Source organism: Sinocyclocheilus anshuiensis, unplaced genomic scaffold (genome assembly GCF_001515605.1).
Source record: "Sinocyclocheilus anshuiensis isolate Anshui unplaced genomic scaffold, SAMN03320099.WGS_v1.1 scaffold637, whole genome shotgun sequence".
NCBI lineage: Eukaryota > Metazoa > Chordata > Actinopteri > Cypriniformes > Cyprinidae > Sinocyclocheilus > Sinocyclocheilus anshuiensis.
Genome location: NW_015539816.1, coordinates 2,755,064 through 2,778,242, shown reverse-complemented (window position 1 = coordinate 2,778,242; position 23,179 = coordinate 2,755,064). Strand labels below are relative to the sequence as shown.

At 35.4% G+C, this 23,179-nt stretch overlaps 1 long non-coding RNA gene across 1 annotated transcript in view; it reads left to right on the top strand.

The window, feature by feature from the left end:
- Positions 1-17,431, top strand: part of LOC107683966 (uncharacterized) — a 65,533-nt gene extending 48,102 nt beyond the window's left edge. Inside the window, exon 3 of the long non-coding RNA XR_001633797.1 lies at positions 17,384-17,431. This is a non-coding gene — a long non-coding RNA (uncharacterized LOC107683966). The remainder of the gene's footprint in view (positions 1-17,383) is intronic.
- The last annotated feature ends 5,748 nt before the right edge of the window (positions 17,432-23,179 follow it).

Genomic DNA, 23,179 nt, shown 5'->3' with positions numbered 1-23,179 from the left:
ATGTATATTACTGTACATATCAAGGGTTGAAGTTTCTTTATTTGTTACATGACATACATGTGATGTAATACAGTGAAATGTGTTTCCTTAGTTCCTTGTCCCACAGTGCAACAACAAACAGAAACTGTAGACTTTTATGGTAAAACAGTGTGACTAACCTTAATATATGACACTGGTATTCCTTGTATAAGACAATTATATTAGTTTATATTTTATTTGAAAACAAAAAAACTGTTTAGATTATTGGATTGTTTTATACTGCAATTTATGGTATCTGATGTTTACCGCTTAATGTTCACTGGTGTTTTCAGCAGGTTATTGAATCAAAGCGTGTTCATGGCATGCATGTAAAAAATTATGGTAGGAATTACTTTTATTTACTTTTCCAATCTCAGATATTTTTTATAGCATCTCCACGCACCATAATTTTGTTTGTCTCATCTCCCACTGATTCGTGGCCGTTTCATCTTTCCTCTTTTCCCCCTCCTGTTTGTTTTCCCTCTCCTGCTCTCTTTGTTTTGCTTGAGCTTCCGTGTGTTAAATATCCCCCATGGATTAAACCTCCCAGTATGTGTGTGTGTGTGTCTGCCTGGATAACTGGATGTGCATGTGGATGTGTGTTGTAGGCCTTTATAGATGGCTCTCCTGGGAGTCTTTATACCCTACCAATGTGGTTTAGTGGGAGGTGTGTAGCCCGTCGCAGCGCTATAGTGGAATAGAGGTTTCGGGAACGGGTGAGTCACTAGCACAGTATTACTCCAGTCTCTATACAATCCATCACAAGACACTGCCGCCCCCCTGGAGCAACAGCCACAGTCACGATACCTGAGTCACTGAGACGAGGGAAAGCAGGAGATGGAGATGACAGGACTGGGAATGAGAAACTGTGTTGCTGTTCGTCTTCATGAGAAGTGCGTAATCTGACTGGCTTGAGGAATTCAACTGTCTTTGTGTATATGCGGTTGATTTGATGCAGAGAGGCTAGTAAACAAGAGAGAAACTAAGACAAGATCGCAATTGATGTGAATGTGTGTGATGTGCATTGAACCGGTGCATTGATCTTCTGTGATATCTCAGAAGATTGAAGGCCTTGTAGTATCCCTACTTAATTACATTCACAGCCTCAGTCCTCTTTGTTGTGTGCAGCCACATCTGCAGGACAGTGTTTGTGTGTGGAGTGCTGTTTCTGAGGTCTGGGCTTCTTGAGCTGCTGCAGGGGGTCACAGAAGCCCACTCTAGTGCTGTACCCCATCTGCAGCAGATGCTACAACACAGACGCTTCTGTTTCATACACACAAACACATACACTAATAGTTTCCATTTTTGCAGCACATGCTTTCTTTAGTCCTCTGTTAGCAGCATAACAAAATAGTACAAAAAATATAAGAATTTATTTATGAATTTATTTTAGTTTATTTTAATAGTGTAGAAGTATCAGTATTGACTAGATTTTCAATATAGGTACTTCTCTATTACTACCAACAAAATAGTACCAAAATATGAGATTCTTGTGTCAATTTATTTATTTAGATTCATAATTATTTTTACCATTTATTGGTATTAGCCAGAATCTGTATATAGGTACTTCCCTATATTACTACTAACAAAATAGTACCAAAATGTGAGATTTTATTTAGTTAGTTAGTTTAGTATAGTTTAGTTTATTTTATAGTAGAATGGATTTATAAAATGTGGCCATTTATGAGCAATGGCTAGATTTTGAATAGGCCTATAGGTGCCTTCCTTATTATGTAGTAGTATAAAAAAAGGTGTATCAAAATGTGAGATTCTTGCATTTATTTATGTTTTCATTCATTTTTATTTATTTTACCAATATTGGCTAGATTTGAATATAGGTGCTTCCATATTACATACATGTATCAAAAAAATTGTATCAAAATGTGAGATTCTTACATTTATTTGTTTCATTGTTTTCATTCATTTTTGTTTATTTTAGTTCATTTTTATTTATTTTATCAATATTGGCTAGATTTTGAATATAGGTGCCTCCCTATTATATACCGCTATCAAAACAGTACCATAGTTAGTTAGTTCGTTTATTTGAGGTTATTGTAGTACAATATAATACTGTCCACTGGTATTGGCATGGTTTTAAATATAGGTGCATTCCTAAGCGCATTGGAGGAAGGGTGATGTTTCTACAGTTAACACACCAGTAGATTCAGTTCATAAAAGAAGCTCCATTGAGAGACTTTTAGGTACCCGTGACCACCCGCACAGATGGGCCCATAAATATCAACCTCTACACACCGAACTGCTTGCCAACAAGCCACTTGTTAAGTCAATGCATAAGCAGCCAATCAGTGCACATGTTCACATATGCTGCATTGAAATGAACCAAAAGCCACAAGCTCAGTGATTTATGCACATAAATATCACATTGCTGCACAGTTGTAATAGATCCATGAGGAAAGATTCAGTGGCTTTTGACCTCAACAGGTCAAGTTCAGAGGTGCTGGGGATGATGCACTCCAATTATTTCATGATATTCACATTGAGCAATCCGAGTAAAGTGACCATTTATAGTATTGCACATTGGCCTTCATTGATATGCACAGTAAGTTTATACAAAAGTACAATTTAAATGGAAGGAGTAACTGATTAATAAAGATTACATTTAATAGTGTAATTAAATTATTAGTGTTATTAAAGGTTAAGTAAATATTAGATGAGGGCAAAGGTAATCTAAATGTTAAAATAGGGGCAATTAGTATGTACAATTAAAAGTCAAATATCAACACTACAGAAAGTAAATCACCTGAAAATATAATTTAATATGGTACCAATTTTTACTAATATACTGTAAACTGTTCAAAAGTTTGGTAGATAAGAAGTCTTCTGTGCTTACCAAGGTTGCTTTTACATGTATTTGATAAAAAAAAAAAGCAGTCATAGTATTAAATATTATTACAATTTAAAATAACAGATTTCTATTTTAATGTGTTTTAAATGTATTTTATTCCTGTCATGGCAAAGCTGAATTTTCAGCATCATTACTTCAGTCTTCAGTGTCACATGATCCTTCAGAAATCATTCTAATATGCTGATTTGCTGCTCAATAAACATTTATTATAATTATTATTATCAATGTTGAAAATGTTGTGCTGCTTAATATTTTGTAGAAACTATGATACATCTTTGCAGGATTCTTTGATGAATAGAAAGTTTAAACAAACAGTATATATTTCTTTGCTGGATAAAAGTATTAATTTCTTTTTTTTTAAAAGTGAAAAAGTGAAAAGTGATCTTAGTGATCCCAAACTACTGTACATCTTTAAATTATAGGTTTTGTCAGAAGAAACAGTGTCTTTGTTTACAATGTACACAAATAGTTTGATTATTGCAATAATCAGGGCAAGAAATGAATAAGTATATTTACATGAAATCTTCCACCTTGTTTCTATTACTGACAGTTACTTTACAATTACTGGTTATTTAAACAGTTTATGTGAGCTCTAGCTTAAATGCATTACACTTTTGCATGTAAAAGCAGCCAATGCTATAGGAAACAGAGAGAGCAAAATGGTAGTCAGGTGAAAGCCTCTTGGTGTGTTTGAGCGGATTCCTTGTGTAATGGGCCATACTCATGGTCTGTAGTGTTGTAGAGTCTCCCCTGGGTCTGATGATTGGCTGCTGCTGTTGTTTCTCCTGTGTGGTGCTGCCAATATAGCAGAGCGGGAGGCTTTGACATTGATGGGGTGCGTAGTCGGCCCAATCAGTGGTAATTGCAGTTTTTGTGCATCCGTGGGCAACCCGTATGGAGTCTTTGAGCGCTGTGAGTCACTACGTGCAGAAAGCATAATATACAGGAAATCATTTTGTTACTTCTGAGAGACCAATCACTCTAAAAATAGACATATAATTACCATTATGAAAAGGAATTGTGTTTATTATTCTCAATAATTATGGCACTGATTAGCAGTGTTGGGCAAGTTACTCTGAAAATGTAATCAAATTACTGATTACTGATTACTCCTTTTAAAAGTAATCACGTTACTGTACTGATTACTTTATTTCAGAAGTAATTAGTAATTAGTTACATTACTAGTTACGTTACTTTTTTCTCCATTAAATTTATGAAATCCCAGCATACACTCTCCCGATAAATATTTGTTATTAAAGCATCAACATTCACAGAACACTGTTATTTTTAACTAAAGCAAGCGGCTGCTGCGTGCATGGTTTGGCATGGCAGAATGCCAGCAAAGAGCGCTGGATTTATAATCTCTAAAAGACATCTCAGTTCATCGCAATCTCAGAAATCTCTGTTATAACACAATAAATATATGCATAATGAATCTTTCATAATGTCTACAATTCGTGTGTTATAATGAGAGGATTCATGAGCACGCAGATTTCAGCACTGCATTGCTCAACGCTGCAAACGTGTTATAGCCTAAATAGAAACTCTGCATACGCTTGCACCTGTTAATCGTTTATATTTTATATTAGTTCATGTTGCTTTTGTGCAATAGATGAATAACAATTTATTTGTCCTGTGAATCATTTTATTCTCCCGCATCCCGCAGAAATTACAGTAACACGTTACTAAGTAATGCGTTACTGCCCAACACTGCTGATTAGGCCATGTGGTTATTAGCATGTTTGCATGAGAACTATGCATTGGAATTGAAAGTGAAAGTGAAGTGACATGTGGCCAAGTATAGTGACAATTTTTGGTCATACCGCCCAGCACTACGCTGTACATTCACTCCCCCCACCTACAATCCCTGCCGGTACGAGACTCGAACCCGCAACCTTTGGGTTACGAGTCCGACTCTCTAACCATTAGGCCACGACTTCCCCTATATCAGCCAGAAAGTGTTCATTCTCAATGAATGTTATTGTGGTGGCAGGATTCTCTGTTTCTGTGTGTGGCGGCTCATCAGTCTTTGTCAGAGGCACACTAGAGTGAGTTGAGATCTGCGGAGCAGACGTTTAGCGAGGCTCATGAAAGGAGGGTCTCTCTTTGAAGAGTACAGGATTTGGAGCATTTAGATGACTGTTGTGATTGCAGAGGAATATCAAAAACAAGGGAAAAGAGAAGGAAGTGAACAAGTGAAGCCGCATGACAGCAGGCTGAGGGAGAGTGGGCCTGTTCGGGAACACATAGTGCTTTGAGAAAGCTCTCATCTGTCAACGGTGAAGAGAGAAGGGGGAAGAAGGGAAAGAGAGAGGGAAGTTTATGTGCTCTGAATTACTTGATGCAATAAACCAGGACTAGAAAGCCTTTCTGCCTCCATTGCTTTCAGAGTCTGGTAAAGCAATGATGCATTCAGAAGGTGTCCTATCTAACTTTGATTTAATGGAGATTCTCATATCCTATTTCTCTCTGTCTCTTTCTCATAAACTTACTTATGCTTGTTGAAAAGACCTGTGTATGTTGGGTTTTGGATGCTGGTTTGCTGGTGCAAATATAAGAACCCAGAATGGGTTTTCTGTGGCATTGCTCTAAAACCCCCTATTTAGAACACCTTATTTTTAAGAGTAAAGCTGGTTTTTGAAAAATGGTCACTTGTCAACCAGCACTGACCAGCTTGAACCAGCTAAAACCAACTATCATGTTCCAAAATACAGCTACCAGCGTAAGATTGGTTTTCCAACAGGCTCAAACAGCCTGGACCTGCACAGATCACATTCTGTTTATTACTTCACTGCATGGTTTATGTATTTGTGAAAGACCATTGTGAATAAACAAATCTGTCTGCATGTATTATTTGTATATTTTGATGGGGACATTTGACACTTCTATTCTGAAACACCTTTCGAGTGCTTTCAGTTTATTTCCCATGGTCAGCTCTAATGGCATTAGCATGTGCTGCTGGCACAGAAGCTAGATAGGAAACACAATGCAGGTAATTTACCACCATGAGAATCGAAGCAGGAGCTCAACACAGGCTGCGGATGCAGTAACCAGTTGATAAGCCTGTCCTTTTGTCACAGATAAACTCCAGGACACCTACATTAACCTCTGTTGTAGCCTTAGAGCTGCCCGAGAAACACACTCATATCGGTGCTTCACACACTTACTGCATGACTCAATGCAGAGATATAGCACTCAGCATCTGTGTAAAAGAGCTACTATGCAGCCTATAATGCAGCTTTCACTGTATGGCTATTGCCAATTTTAGTGCCAACTCTATAAAGTATATAATCCAAACAGTCCTGTTCAGACTGATCTATCTGTCAGTTATAGTATACAGTTTATAGTATACACTAATGTTTGAAAGTTTGGTGTTAGTAAGATTTTATTTTTTTTGTATTGAAAGAAATAAATACTTATTTCAGCAAAGGTTGCATTAAATTGATCAAAAGTGACAGTAAGGATATTTATAATGTTATAGAAGGTTTCTATTTCAAATAAATGCTGTTCTTTCCTGAAATACTGAAGAAAAAAACTGATTCATGGTTTTCACAAAAATAAGCAGCACAGCTGCTTTCAACACTGATAATAAGAAATGTTTCTTGAGCACCAATCAGTATATTAGAATGATTTCTGAAGTATGCATGTGACACTGAAGACTGGAGTAATAACAGCTTTGCCATCACAGGAATCATTTTAATATTTATTAAAATAGAAGACAGTTATTTTAATCTGTAAAACATTTTTCAGTTTTTACTGTATTTTTAATCAAATAATTGCAGACATGCTCAAAAAATAAAATAAATAAATATCTAAATAAATAAAAAGTGCAAAAAGTTTATAGTAGGCATATTCTTACTTACATCTTTGCTAAAAACAAATAAAATATTATTTTTTATTTATCTTGTTTAAAGATGTTTTTAAACAAGACAAAAATACTTGTCAGTACTTGATTACACTGAAAATACATTTTTATGCAGAGTATATATTACAGACATTCAGATCTGAGAGTTATCACATAACAGTTTTGTTTAAATGCATCATTTCCATGTTTCCTTATGGGCTTCTTAGTGCCTCCTTTGAAGGATGAGTGCATTTAGAGTGAAACTGAATTGTGCCACTTTTCATTGGCCAACTCTGAGTGTTTCTAAACGGAGCTAAATTTGATTTACTGTTTGTAAATAATTTTGTTACTACACCATTCTCATATTTCTAGTTTACCATGACAAAGATTCACAGACACCCGGCAACAGTCTGCGTGGAAAATGCTGCATTTCTTCGCTAGGAAGTGCCAACAAACTACTGCTATAGTTGCCAAGTTAACTAGTGTGTTTTACAGTACATTTCCAAGTTCATTTTATGGCACATTAGCTCTACTTTCACCTGCTAAATTCAACATTATTCTAGCTTTAGTATCACTTAATTTATCTCTCACTTTATCACTGGGTCTCTATTCTAATATCTGCTACAGTACATGTCAATAGTGTTCACAGAGCCCTGAATAGAATAGAATAGAATAGAATAGAATAGAATGATCCAGCATTCATAAAATGTTCCCCTGCATTACTGGCACATACTTTAGTAACTGAATGAACCCCTGCTGCATATGTGAGTGACATGGACATTGCTGGAAATAAATGGAGATATGTGGACTATAAAATAAAATAGTCACTTACATGCATTTTTTTCTTCAATTCCCATGCTGCTTTTTCACATTTGTGTCCACCTTACTGAATAAAACATTATCTGTGCTCTCATGGGATTCACCTTGCAACAGGCCAGTAGTTCTGTCTGGTTCGGATGTGACTTGGTTATAGAGAAGACTAGACTTATGGACAATCAGACAGTAATGAGATGGTTTGGGACAATCTTGCTTACATTGGGAACTGATTAAGGCAGTTTTGAATACTAACAAGGGAATCAAATAGCATAATTAATGTCACTGCAGCATAGGAGGATCCATCAGATTTAAATTAGACTTTGGGTTGAGACGTTGTGACATGCTAAACTACAGACCACAGTAGCCCATGACAAATGTTTACTCGCTCTGGTCCGAGTGTGTCCTCTCGCTCTGGTGAGCTGGGTAAATGTGGCCTCTTTGAAGTGGCTGAGCAGGTTTGTGTGACTGTTATTTGCTTTGAGTGGTGTCTTATTACAGACTCAGAGCCTCTCATCTGCTGCTGAGGAATTATACCTGGTTACTGGACACAAATGACACAGCCACACTTTTGAAGGAGAGAGTTTTCTGGTTAGTATTAGATGTAAAGTAAGTAAAGAGAAACTTGCAATTTTGTAGTCAAGCGTGTAGTTTATAGGTCATGTTTATGCAGTTAGGTTTTAAATTGACCCTTCGCAAAAATCCACCCCCCTTCATTACAGTTGCTATGCCCGACAAGCCATGGCGCTCTCACGCCAAAAATACATCACGGAGCAAAGAGGAAACTTTTGATATAAAACAAAGTCTCAACTTTCAAATTTAGTAATTTTTTAAAGGAATTCAAACAAAAAAATACCGTTTTGTGGATCTTTAATGTGTCGTTACAGAACGCTGTAGTGCCTCAGTTCAAGCAGCACGTGAACCGATAATCTCTTCCTCTTTACTAGTTTTAGCATGAAATAAACATGAATGAACATCAGAAGGTATCGTGTTTCAATAACGGAAAGACGTCAATACACACCATTTTTTAAGTTCACGTCCACCAACGTTAATCAACTCCACTGTCTGGTTTGTTTGTTGAACAAAATGGCAGATTCTGCATTATGATTGGTCAGATCGCCTGTCAATCAAACTCCCTGCGAAGCATCAATTGATGCAAAAAAGGAAGTTAATAAGTATTATTTATATAATGAATATTTTAAATTAAATGCTGATTAATTAAATGGTTCACAATAAATTACATTTTAAAGGGGTCATATGATAAATTTTTCCTTTCTCATAATGGGTTTTATTGTTTTTGAATCATCGCTCCGGCCTGACGGGGCATCATCACAGTATGGTAGGGGGCGTAACATTTCCGTCACACGCTTGAGGTATTCGGCCAATCATAACGCACTGGATAGCTGGCCAATCACAGCACACCTCGCTTTTCAGACCGATGAGCTTTGTAAAAATTGACGCATTTCAGAAAGGCGGGGCATAGAGGAGCAACAATAATGTACAGTATGTGGAAAATAATGTGTTTTTTGAACCTTATACCGCATAAACACATTTCATTACACCAAATACACAAAATAATGTTCTTTTTAGCAACATCATATGACCCCTTTAATAAATAATAATAAAGAGCTAAAATTAAGATGATTTAAAAGATTACACTATTTTGAAAGCCAAGTGCCATTTAATTTATTTAAAATCTATTTTTAAATGTTTTTGAAAGAAGTCTCTTATGCTTACCAAGGCTGCATTTGATCAAAAATACAGTAAAAACTAACATTGTGAAATATTACAATTTAAAACGGCTGTTTTCATTATAATACAATGATTTGGTGCTCAAGAAAAAATATTTTTGTGTAAATTAATTTTTTTCAAAAGAATAGCAATGAAATAGAAATCTTTTTGTACCAATGTAAACGTCTTTACTGTCCCTTTAAATAAATAAATTCACATAATTGACAGGCCTAATTCTGATATTCCTCTTTTTCTTCTGACACATGGGGCAACTTTTTGGCTTTAGGAAAAAAAACTTCTTATTTAAAAAAAACTGAATGTGAAAACAGCATTCAGCATGATTTATACGATCCTTTACATTTCAATCAGCACAAACATCACACACACACTCCGGAAGCATTACTGTGGGGTTCCCTGCTGCTGCCTCCACAGAGCTGGAGTTTATTTCACTCAGGTCCTGTGAATGTAGGAGAAAGAGGGGGTCGAGAGGCATGCAGACAGAGAGATGGCAGGTGCTTCTCCTCAGCCCTGGCCCCTCTCTTTGAGGATTCCGTCACTTAAAAGAGCAGCTGTCTCGTTCCTCTCGTGCCAACAATCTCTGTTGATCATTCCTTATCACAACCGCCTTTAAGCTTTTTTGTTAAGACCTTCCTGCGTTTATTCAGAATTGACTCAGAAATCATATCAGCCTCATTTAAGGTTGTGAACAACTCCCATCACCGTTACGCAATCACATTCCACACCAACTCTCATCAGACGCGCCAGCTTCCAGTGTTCACTGTTCAATTATCCTGTATTTCCAGAAGTAAATAATGAAATCTAATCAGCCAAGAGACAATAAGTACTAAGTACTACCATGGCAAGGTGGTCTTTTTTATTTTAATAGAAATCATTATCTCATTTCTATTTCCTTAAAAAGGTGATTTGCAACTTTAAAGTTCAGTATATTTTTTGTCTGAGACCAAAATGATAATAAAAACAATATAACATGATTATAATAAATAGTAAAATATATATATTTTTATATTATTTATGTTGTAATTTATTTTCTTTTTAAAGAACTGCAAGTGTGAAGAAATGGCTGTTCAAGAAGTACATTAGCAAAATAGTTTGGAAAAAATCTGTAAGACAACCATTCCACAGCACATTAAACACAGATAAATACATATTTGACTCTCATGAATCCCCACCCATGACTAAGTCGTCAGCTGTTATTGATCAGCTTTCTTATAGTTTCATGGTTTGACTACACACATAAAACCTGAGCAACTCTTTCACATCCCACTCACTGCATTGTTTATTTGATTTTGCATGAGTGAGTTCAAATACAATTAGATTAGAGTCTAGACTGATAGACACATTAAGTCCTTTGATGGTCAACTGACTGTGTCGCCTCCAAACAAAACATATTTAGCATATCTAATTCAATTTGATGGGCCTTTTCCTCCACTGAGTGTGTTTAATCAGAGCAGGTGCCTCACTGAAATAATGAAGGCATTTTTCCATCAAAAGTTTACCAGAAAGTTTGCAACAGTGTTACACGGACAAAAAACAAACAAACAAACAAAAACATGGAACATATGTTGCAGGCATTCTTTATCCCTTCTGTCCCCAACTCACTGTTTTTTTATTTTTATTTTTATTTTTTAAACATAGGCTACACATTTTATTCATGATGCTAGACAAGTGATCAGAACTTCACTTATTCTTCAATTTATGTGTATTATTATTATTAATTAATAATAATAATAATAATAATTCAGTAAATATTTGTAATATATTGTGTTTTATTGTTAATAACGACAACAACATACCGTTATTGTTATATTGTTATTAGGATTAATTATATTAATTTATTAGTACTTTACTAATAAAATGTAAACAGTAATAAATAGAAAATATTTGACTACTACTAATTTATTATTATTTTAAACAGGAAAATAAAATGTATGTTATTTACTATTAATTAATACTATTTGATTATAATTATAATTACTATAATAATAATAATAATAATGATGATGATGATTTTTAATGTATTGTGTTTTTATTTATTTACACTGTTTATTTATTTATTTATTTACTTAATATATTGTGTGTTTTTTTCATTATTTCTAAAAACAGCAAGATTATTATTATTATTATTATTAGGGTTAATTGTATGACTTCATTAGTATTAAGTAATACAATAGTAAATAGTAGTACATTGTAAATATTTTAATTCAACTTATTATTTTTTTTTCTCAACTAAATAGGTAAATATAAGTACATGGGCAACTGTGGAAAAGGAATAGCCAGCAAGTCTGACAAAACCACACTGGTCATTGTCTGACCATAGGCAGTCTAAAACCAGTGTAAAAATAGGTAAAAAAAAAAAAAGAAGTATTTTTACGATTATGTTTGGTTTTGCTAGTAGTAGCCTACTTTAAAATCATTCAGCCACCAGCCACTTTAAAATCATTATTTAAAGACCTAAACAAAGTCCTTCTCACATTCCATTAGTTGGTTTTAAAGTCTGCCATTTTAACCACTCCCCAGTGGAGACTCGTCAGTCATTCTTATAAATGCACATGCTTGATACATGGCAGCAATTAATGTCTTCTGGTGTTTTCAGTGAATCAGTGCTGGGTTGTGGACGTATAGGGGGCCAGTCAAGGCGCAGACACAGTGCTGTTGGCCCGCAATATTGGCATTGTGAGAGCTCCTGAATAGGGCCATCTGCCCCGGTGTCTGCTGATGGCTGTCTTGGCTGGTTGTTCTTGAACAATAAGGACATGAGGACTGGCTTTGTGGCCAGGCGTCAGGCTGGACAATAGGAGAGAAGGGAGGAATAGAGGCAAGCTAGCAGAGGCCCGGTCTGCAGGCACACTCTGTAAACACTCATTCTAATAAGCCCCTCATAGACAGATTATCACGGCAGGCGCAAACAATGTCAACAATGCTAATTATCTCAAGATGTATACACCAAACATTCACAGTTGTCTTCCTGGAGACATACGTACATACAGCACATACAGACAGAGCGCAAACTATCTCCAGCTAATTATTACACCCACATTAATGGATGCCATAAATTTGCACAGATGCAAAACAGAAAGGCCATTATCAATCGTAGAACAACTAGTGTGAGATACTGGGGATCTTATGGTGATCTGACGTCAGGTTCAGTTGTCTTTACACCTGATATTAACATATGTTTTGAGTGATTCAATCACAAGTGGTTAGCAGTGAAAACCACTCAAATTAAATCTAGAGGTAAGTGAACATTTTTCAAAAAATGCTATTCTTTTGAACTTTTCTGTTCATTAAAAAATAAAAAATAAACCAGATTCCACAAAAATATTAAGCATTGCAACTGTTATACTGATAAGGTCACACTTTATTTTAAGGTCCAATTCTCGCCATTAACAAACCATGAACCACGACTTTTGCCTCAATAAACTCCTAATTGGCTGCTTATTAATTGTAAGGTAGTTGTTAAGTTTAGGTATTGGGTATATTAGGGATATAGAATATAGTCATGCAGAATATGTGCTTTATAAGTACTAATAAACAGCCAATATGTTAATAATAGGCATGCTAATAAACTACTAGTTAATAGTGAGAATTGGTCCCTATACTAAAATGTTGCCACAGATAATAATCAGAAATGTTTCTTGAGCAGCAAATCAGCATATTAGAATGATTTCTGAAGGATCATGTGACACTGAAGACTGGAGCAATGGTGCTGAAATTTCAATTTTGCATCACAGGAATAAATTACAGTTTAAAATATGTTAAAATAGAAAACACTTATTTTATCATAGTTATATTTCAAGATAATTCTGTATTTACTGTATTATTGATAAAAAAGCAGCTTTGGCAAGCATAAAGACACACACACACACACACACACACTTTAGAGCACTTTAGAGAGCTTGTATACTAAAATCCTGCTGGGAATACAGTTTGCTTTATACTTTATGTTGGGGGTATTGGGACAGGAGGGTCAGTTGCCTGAATCTGCATGCTGGTTATGGCTGTTTGCCTTTACTGCTGAATTATGAATATGTGGGAGATTAATTTTTCATCGGTCTCTTAGCAGGAGCCTTAGGCGGCAGGGGAGGAGCGATAGTCATGTGACAGTGGTTGACTCATCTCTAATTGATGTAGTTGTTTGGCAGCTCCTATAGACAGATAGCAGGGTCACTGAGGAGGTGGGGTTTGGATTTGAATCCATTTTTGGAACATGGAATTATTACCATTTAGAATATGAATTAGTGGTCGCCACAATTAACTAATTATGAGAAGTCAAACTGTTTACACTTCAATAATTAGAATTGGCTAGGATGATGATAATGATTATAACTAAGCAGCCAAGACTTTGGAATATGTAGTGATATTATTTAGTGATTTTTCTTTTAATTTTTTTGAAAATTGTGCAAAAATTTTACCTTTAGGGGTACAACAGCTTGTCACTGTGGCAGTACCCTCTACGTTTACATGCCACTAAATAATCAGATTGAAGGCTCAATTAGAATGAAAACCCTTCATGTAAACACCTTAATTGATTCAATTGAGTTTGATCTAAATGAACTTTTGATCAGGTTAGCATTCATGTAAACTGAACTACGTTCAGATTCATCAATCAGTATGTACCTTTTAACCTTCTTTTCCTCTAGGTTTCATAATAGTACTGTACCATAAGAGTACATATTGCTACCTTAAGGATACATAATTACTACTCTAAGTTACTAATGTATTGTACCCCTAAAGGTACGATTTTTGCTCATTTTTTCGGACACTGTAGCTAATTAATTACATATGTTAATTTTCATCATTTTCCTTCTTGAACCTATTTGAATTATTCAGTTGTTTTACTGATAAAACAACAATAAAGTTAGTTCAATTGATTTAAAAAACTTGAATTTAATTGAAAGTCACTCAGAGACTTTTCAGAGAGAGTTTTTAGCTCGTTTGGTGTGTGTAGGTTATGAAACAATATGCCACGCTGTGCCCCCCACAAAATAAGTGTTTTTATATAATTTAGAAATAAGTGTCAGGGGAAATTATGGACAATTATAATTTTCGTCATAGTCATTCATTGTGCCAGTTTAAGGTGACAATTACTGGCATACAAATCCTGTAGTGTAAATTCTAAATAAATCCCATTTGTTCCTCTCTGGGGGGCCCGGCCTGCTGGACTCTAAGTGTGCTTGTTTTGCAGGATGGAGGGAGCATGTCTGGAAAAAAAAAGACTAAAAGAAAACATTTTAGTCTTTTTTTAAAGAAGACTTTGACAAGACTTTTGACAAATGACAAGTCCTTCAGTATGTCCCGATTCATCTTCCAACAACAACAAAAACTATGGTTAGGTGTCCTGACATGTCACTTCCTGTGAAGAGTTCTTGAGCAGAATAAATTGCGGTCACCGACCAAACTCACCAACCACAAACATTATTCTTCACACACTCACACAAACATGCACGCATATTTTGCAAGCACCTTGTTCTCCAGTGACTAATAACCAGAACCACATCAAGTGCAATTAGGATGATTGACGGATGCCAATAGCCTCTTGTCTGGCATTTCAGTTTAATTAATTCCATTGTTTAATCAAGCACAAGATTTAATCTTCGGACTTCAGTTGTATTTTTAATGGAAGGTGGAGGTCCAGAATGGCTGCATGCTTTAGAGCGGCTCGTTGTCGTTGCTTTGATTAGCTCATGATTACAGCCCATCGAACGCGAAGAAAAAAATCACGCCAACAGAACAAACTTTAATGGCACTTTGTAAACATCGTGCAGGTCTAGCCTGCTTTGACTATTGACAAGTTGACTGTGTTATCATTATGTTGTCAAGCTGCCATGGTGAAAAACCATGTTCCCTTTTAGTGGTGTGTAAGTGAGGGAGATGTGTATTCCCAGAATAGACATGAACCTCCGACATATAGAGCCGTTTGCTCACACTGCGACTCTAATTATTTCCATTTGCTGAAATGATCAGGCTCTGACCAATGCATGTGTGCTTTTTTCCCCTCCACTGAACAACCGCTTTTATTGTACCTCTGGCACTTTTATTATTATTATTTTTTTTTTAATTTTTACATTTTTGTATTTTTTATTTTTTAAGACTGGCTGAGATCTTCACCGTTAATTATTATGGCTGTTTGAGAGGTGCAATGAATAAATAAATGATTGAAGTAAATAATCATGTTTTTTTTATGTGGAATTACAAGAAACTTACTAACCACATTTTTTAATATTTAAGCTGACAAACAAAAAAAGTAACAGTAAAATCAGGTATAATAATAATAATAATAATAATAATAATAAATGAGGTAATTTCATAATAATGATAATAATAATAGTTATTGTTATTTTTTATAATAATAATAATTATTATTATTAATTAATAATTACATCATGGCATAATAATAATAATGATTGTTTGTTATTATTGTTGTTTATTTTTATTATCATACTTTTAATATTTATTTTTGGCATGTATAGATGTTTTATCCATATGTCAGACCCAGACTGTCAATTACCCATTAAATTAATCATAAATATGAATTATGTTTAGAACTATGATAATATAATAACCAAATTAATAACCAAGTTTTATCAAAAGTAGTATGTACTTGATTACCAAGGAGACAAAGGTACTTGAAATGTAAGACGTGTGATTCATGAAGAAAAAACAATGTACATATCTTTTGTGAACATAAAAAATGTATTATGTGCCAATCATGCTGTAAATCTGCCAAATTAGATTGGAATATATGTTTAATTGAGTGTATTTTTTAGGTTGAAATCAACCTTAACAAGACTAAGAATAAGTAATGTTATTCCAAAAATTCCATACAATCTATCCAGTATGAAAGTGTGCACTTGAAACGCGTCTGATAGTGTCAGTGTTGTCATAGTGCGGCTGTGTACAGTATCGTCTGCAGCAAGCACAAGCCCTTGTCTCTGTATATAGGACATCTCTGATCTTGGTGTGATTTGCAGACAGCAGAGGGGAGGAATGGCACTGTAACTGTGGTAAAGGCAGCGCTGGCTCTCTGTTTCTCAGCTGGAGTGATCTCCCACCGCGGAGCGCTGGAAGAGGCCTGAGAGGCAGGCAGCAGCGGCCCACTGTGAGGCTGCCTCGCCAGGAAACATTCACTAAAAAGGCCTGTCAGTCTCCACTTTAACTGCCTAACGTAGAGAATGTCACAGTGTGTGAATGGATGTAGGCTTTATAATTTTGTAGATTCATTCCACCCACACATACTGACATTTTATCTTTTTTAAAAATCACAAGACGCAAAAACTACTGACATGAACAGCATAATGGCAGTTGGTAAAATCAGATTTGTTGGATTTGTTAACTTTCACATTTGCCTTACTGAAAGAAGATGATTTTATTCTGGGCTGTTCATATATATATATATATATATATATATATATATATATATATATATATATATTCGCTGTGGGTTATCCATGAACTATTATCATTATGGTTTCTCGTGGTGGATTGTTGCTATAATAACTGTACTGTAAATTGCTTTTGATTGAAATGTCATGTCAGTTAAATAACAGATTAGTAATATAGTTAGTCCAGTCTGCAGTGTTCTCGATAAAATACATTAATGCACAGAAGCCATTTTCTCTGAAAATACATAACGTTTCAGGATTCAGACATGACCAAGAGGGATTCTCTGCTGCTTTATGACATGAAAAATGAAATTGTAAAATGGCAGAAGAAAATAATTTTTGCAGAACGGGTGGTTTCATAGCTGCTGACCTAGATAAGCTCTTATTTTTGACATCTGAGGAAATGTGTACATAAACAACAAAATTAGCCCCTGTGACGTTTTGCTGTAGAGAAACAGCACCACCTTGTGGTCACAATGATTTTGTTCCTCTTAAACAGTGAAACGTTTATGTACTGTAATTTAATATTGGAGGCATCATAACTTTGACAGAAACAACGTTTTATATGTGACAAACAATCTATATATTTATTATAAATATTTATTTTTTTAAACTGAGGGACTGGTGAGCTCTGTTTGTGTGAGTTTGTGTCTTTGCATGTGAGATCATATTTTTTTCTACACCACTGTCCATCTGTTTTTATTGTAGCTGTTTTGCAGCATCTTCTGCTGGTCTGGAGGATAATTATGCCCCGAGGAATGATTGAGGTAAATCTTCCTGTTACACTCATGCTTCCCTGAGGATCTTTGCAGTTACAAAACACACACCATCCAAAATCCACACAAGGTAAATAATATTCCGATGTGCACATTACCTAAAACAGAGCTGCACTCAATATTATTTCCTCATTTAAAAAGTTGTAAACATGAAATCAACAGTACTCTTAAAGCCAAGATGCCCAAACCAAGGTTGGCCCATGATAAACGTTTATTTGGCCTGAATGCCATGCCATAACACAAGAAGGGGGGGGGGGACATGCCACTGAAGAATATCTTCAATTATAATTTAGTTAATTTAGTTTTATTATTTTTTTTGTTTTATTTCTGTATCAAAAAATTAATAATTTGGTTTTATAAAAAAATATGTATATTATTTTTTTTTTGTTTAAAATATTTAACAGGGCTCTACAGTGCGACCATTTCAGTCGCATTTGCAAATAGTTTGAAACAAAGTCACAGCTCAGCCGCTGCGCATCTCCATTCAAACACAGCGGTGTCTCATTTATGAATGAACTGCGTTTTTAAACGAATCTTGTGAGTCAATGATTCATGATTACCCATTCATAAATACAGTCCATTGCTTCATTCCTGAAGCTAATTTTTGATCAAATTTTGGATTATTGATTAGAAGGTGCTCCTAAATATTTGACTGTGCTCCTAAATTTTTCAAGTTAGGAGCACAAGTGCTCCTAAAAAGAAAAATAAGCGTAGAGCCCTGTTTAATCTATTTTAATATAATAGAATTGAAAATAATGCAAAATTTACTTTTGACCATGGCCTGCAAACAAGTTTGATTTTTGGCCCTTCATATTAAAAAGCTTGGGCACCTCTGGTTTAAAGACACCAGTCTTATCACTAGCCTAATTAAAAAAAAATAATAATTAATTGTTGTAATGAACCATGATGTAACGAGAGACTCTGGCTTGACAGACGTGACGTGAGCAGACTCTGGCTCTGGTTTAGTGCCGTGTTCTTTCTCCACGACACCCACAGTGAAAGCAGATCCACTCAACTGCAGCGCAAAGTCTATATATTCAGCAGGGGACCAGTGAACTTTTCCCCCAGGAAGCTGGGAGCAAATGGGCTCATTCAGACCCACCCGAAAAATGTCCTTTAACGCCACATCATTAAAGTCCACCCGGTTAGAAAGTTCACAAAAATCCTGAACATAATCCTCACATCAGTACACGACGAAGACTATGGGAACATGATGGCTACTTATAGCAAACAAGAGGGTCACAAGACAAGAACAAACCAATGGGAAACAAGACACATGACTAAGACAACCAATCAGAACATGACACAATGAACAAGAGAACCAATGGCATGAATACATGAGGGCAAGGGAAGCATGACATAAACAGGGAGCATGACTAAACTACAAAATAAAAGACATGGAAAACATGAACATGAAACAAAACCCAAACACCAAACCCCACATTACACATGATTTATTTTGTGAGGGATGGGGGGAGGACTATGATTTATGTGTGTTTTTTTTTTAGCATTTTAATGTAATTAGAGTTAGATTATTTTGATATATTATTAATTCAGATACGTTAAAGTCATTTGGCCCCTTGGAAATTTGCTAGTGGGCCCCAGCCCCCTGGATGAGAACTACTGGAGTAGATTGTATAGATTTAATTTTTGTTTTATATTAAATTTATGCCACAGATGTTATACATGGTGTTATTTTAATGACAAATGTCAAGAGTGCATTATCGTAACAGACATTTTTCATTAAAATTATGCCATATTCCTACTGCACGGAGGTATGCAAATATGGATGCAGTAAATTGCTGAATGCACCTTTAAGTGCAAAAAAATATGTTCTAGTAGAGACTGTAGAGACTTTGTTGTGGTGATTTTAATTGGGGATAAAGCTGCGAGTCACCGGCAGGATATTATTGAAGAAAACAAGAAAGCACAGTAAAGGTGGTCGTTTTTTGCCGTTAACATAGACTCTGAACCCTGAAGCCTTCAAAAGCTCAAAGCACGGCTGAGAGCCCAGCTCTTCTGCTGCTTATTAATATAAACACGTGATCTGTGAGAAGGAAATGCAAAACAGGTCGAAGAGCTATTTACTGAATGTGTCTTCATGAGCAGTCATATTTTATAGAAGTAACTTCAAAGAGTTAAATTTTTCAGGTCATCAGCAAGATCAAAACATTGAAACGAGCCCTTATGTCCTTCAGGCAGATCTGAATGTGCTGGAGAGGCACTAATTGAGCAAAATAATACAATTAAGGCTAAATCCTCCATTAACGAAGTGTTCAAGGTTGCTTACTCTGTGCAGAATTGACTCTTGGCTGGAGACTGTTATCATGCTGATTTAAAAGGAGCAGCGTGTTAACGAGCAATCAATTATGCCCCTCAAAGTGTAGATGTGTGTGTTTGGCAGGGCAGGGCAGGGATGATGAAGGGTTAATGCATTTATATTTACTACACCCCACTGGGGTGCCAATGCAGAGGCAGGATGTAGGAAATGTCAGTGGGCACAACAGTATTCACAGATTTGTCGCCTTCGTTTAGATGTTTTCATTCAGCTAAACACATCTGTAAAGTCATGTACACAGAAGATCCAGTTCTGCCTAGAGGTTTTTAGACAACTAGTAAGTGTAACACATTTGCTTCTTGGTTGACCAGGTAATTTTGGCTTATTCTTTACTGTGGTTTCTTTCATTTGATTGCCATAAAGGTAGATGTTTGTTCATCCTAGGCTTTTAGCCAGCAGGTGTCACCCTGCAGCGTTTGCTGAGCAGACTTGAGACTTGTAGGGATATTTAACCCAAAAATAAAGATCTGTCATCATTTACCCGTTTATGTCATTCCAAATCTTTATCAGTTTCTTTCTTCTGGGGAACAAGAAAATATTTTGAAAAATGCATTTTCATCAAGATGTTTTGTGTTCTGCAGAAGAAAAATTTGTACAGGTTTGGAATTACATGAAGGTGAGTAAATGATGACAGAATTTTAATATTTAGGGTGAACTATCACTTTAATATCCTTTTAGTACAGTGGTTCTAAACCAGGGGTCGGGGGCCTGTAGGGGGCTTTAAAAATGTCTAAGGGGCCTCAAAATGACTTAAAAATAATTTAAGAGTAAACAAGCGTTAAAATATGTAGAAACAACAAGATATTTCTTATTTTAATTCACCCCCTAAACAGAGTTTGTTTTTCTGTGAATAATTATAAAAATGTGATTTCTAGATTTGGAAAAGCCATAAAAATTAATAATAATAATAAAAAAAACTAAAAACATTTTATGTGCAGTTTTCTAGTTTCTAGACAGGAATAAAATGAGTAAAATAAAATAAATATATTTATTTATCCTAAATTCTTATCTGGTAAATTAGGAACAAAAAATACAAAAGTCATAGGATGTTGTTGTGGACAACGGGAAGCCTTGGAGTCAAAAGGGTTGAGAACCACTGCTTTAGTGAACTATTACTTTCTAGTGCAGTGTAATTACTTGGCACAAGCACAAAATTAGAAATGGTTCAAAATAAGGATTTTTTTGGAGTGCTTGTGATAATGAGGAGGAATGCCATTTGGTAGATGTAGGGTTTAGGTTAATGACTATAGTCAGGACTTTTCTTCTGCTATTCATCATATTAATGGTTTCTCTGTAGCCAGTTATGATCAGATCCATTATAAGCAGACACGTTAATAAATAACAATGAAATCAGATTTGTGTGTGAAAGTAGATAAACTGGCTTGAGAAAATGGTGAATAATGGGTTTAAAGAAAGAAATTCACTAGAGCAACAAAGGGAGTAGATTTATTTATTTTTTTTAGTTTATCACTTGTCTTGCAGAAGCTGTTCAGAAGATTTGGTTTCTGCTGATTATAAAGCACATTTTGAACCCTGAGTCCCTTCCATAGGCCAATGCATTGCAGGATAGACAGTGAACAAGAGAACACTTTTGTCAAGAGAACTCTATCCTGCTGTGTTCCTTGCTTTTTTGATTACTTGTTTGCATTCATTTTTAAAGACCTGAATGCTTAAGTGCAGTATCCAGCTACACTTCTGTCTGTTATCTCTGCAATCACAGCAATACCCTCCCTCTCAAAGTAGCAAAATGCATCACTAAGAAAGACAGTCTTTTGCCCTTTCAGTTCTTTGTAAGTGTCTACACAAAAAGAGTGTGAGAGAAAGAAATAGAGTCAGTGGATCAGAAAGAAGTTGAGGCTGGTGTATTATTTCACTCGTGACACTTCAAATGAATGCAGATGGTGGTTGGGTAAAATTACAACAACGTGAGGGTGTCCCTTTTTTCTCAGGTCTGTGACTGATATGTGGATAAGATGTGTAACAATGAGCCTGCTGGTCCTGACATTCTCTGTCTCTCTAAAAAAAAAAGTCTTTGTCAATCAAAAACGTGCCGGTCTGAGCTGTGGCACAGTGGTAGTGCACAAGCTCAGGGTTATAGTGCTCCAGTGGGGACGCAGCTCTGGAAATGTTGTCAAACCAAAAAATAAAAAAACAGAAATATTTTCCATGCTATCTTGTGTTTCCATGTTCCAGAAGTGTGACCAGGTAGCATCCAGTCATGAAAAACCTGCCAGGCGTATCCTTTAGGCCCACATCTACATCTGCTGAGCTCCAAAGAAAGCTCTGCAGATTTCCACAGGATTGGAACACCTGTCAATCATAAAATTCTTAAAATCCCTGTTCCCTTGCCTGGATGTTTCTTTAAAAAATTTTGATATTTTAGTAATGCTTGAAGTTACAGTACCAGTTATCTCTGTTTACCACATTTTCCCTCAAAAACTGCTAATATACGGTATGGAAATAACAGTCAGGGCCAATTGGGTCAGATTACCCCAAAGTGTAAAAAAAACCCAGTTGTCAGAAACTGACATTTTTTTTAACTCTTCTCTGGTGACGTGTTTTGATTGTGTCAGTGTCTATTTTGTGGACATGGAAAAGCTACAATAGGTAAACATGTCAGCTGTGTGAACGCTAACAATATTGATTTCTTGATTTGAATCAATCTTCGTTTTGTTGACATGATATCGATTCCTAATTTCCATTCTCGATCTTAGTCTGTGCTGTTTTCTGTTGATGCATGAACAAAACTAAACATTACTTGTAGTGTGCCTGCCATCCAATTGTTACTTTTGATATGAAACAAAGTATCAAACAATAAAAATGTTAAAAAAAAAATCAAAACAATAAATGTAGTGTAATGTTTTTTTAATGTGGCATGACAGATAGCTGTAGCCACATTTACTAAATATGTACTATATTACATATTCAATATATTTTTTACTTAACCTGTTAGTGATGTCTTTGTTAAATGCGTGTCTTTATTCGTTAATGTAAGTTTATATTACAGCCACCATTGAAATGTTTATATTGTGAGAGACATCTTTACATAATTAAAAAGTTGATAAACTGCCTAATGTGTAATTTAAATGTTTGTTTTTATTGGAGTGTTGATTATAAATAAATCTGGTTAATTAATTCATTAATAAATAACCCCAAAATAAATTTTGGGGTTTTTGGATGAATGAAAACTTTAATTTTGGTTTCTGTGATTCAGTAAAAAAAATCATTTCAGTGGATATAGGCCTAATCTATATACTGCATATTAGGGCTGCACGATAAATCGCATGCGATATTTAATGCGCATCTTGTCAGAAAGCCGGTTCTGTAATCAGCGGTAAATCTCCATCACCTGCGTGCTTTCACATTGAGCAGCATTAACTACGCAGCTCG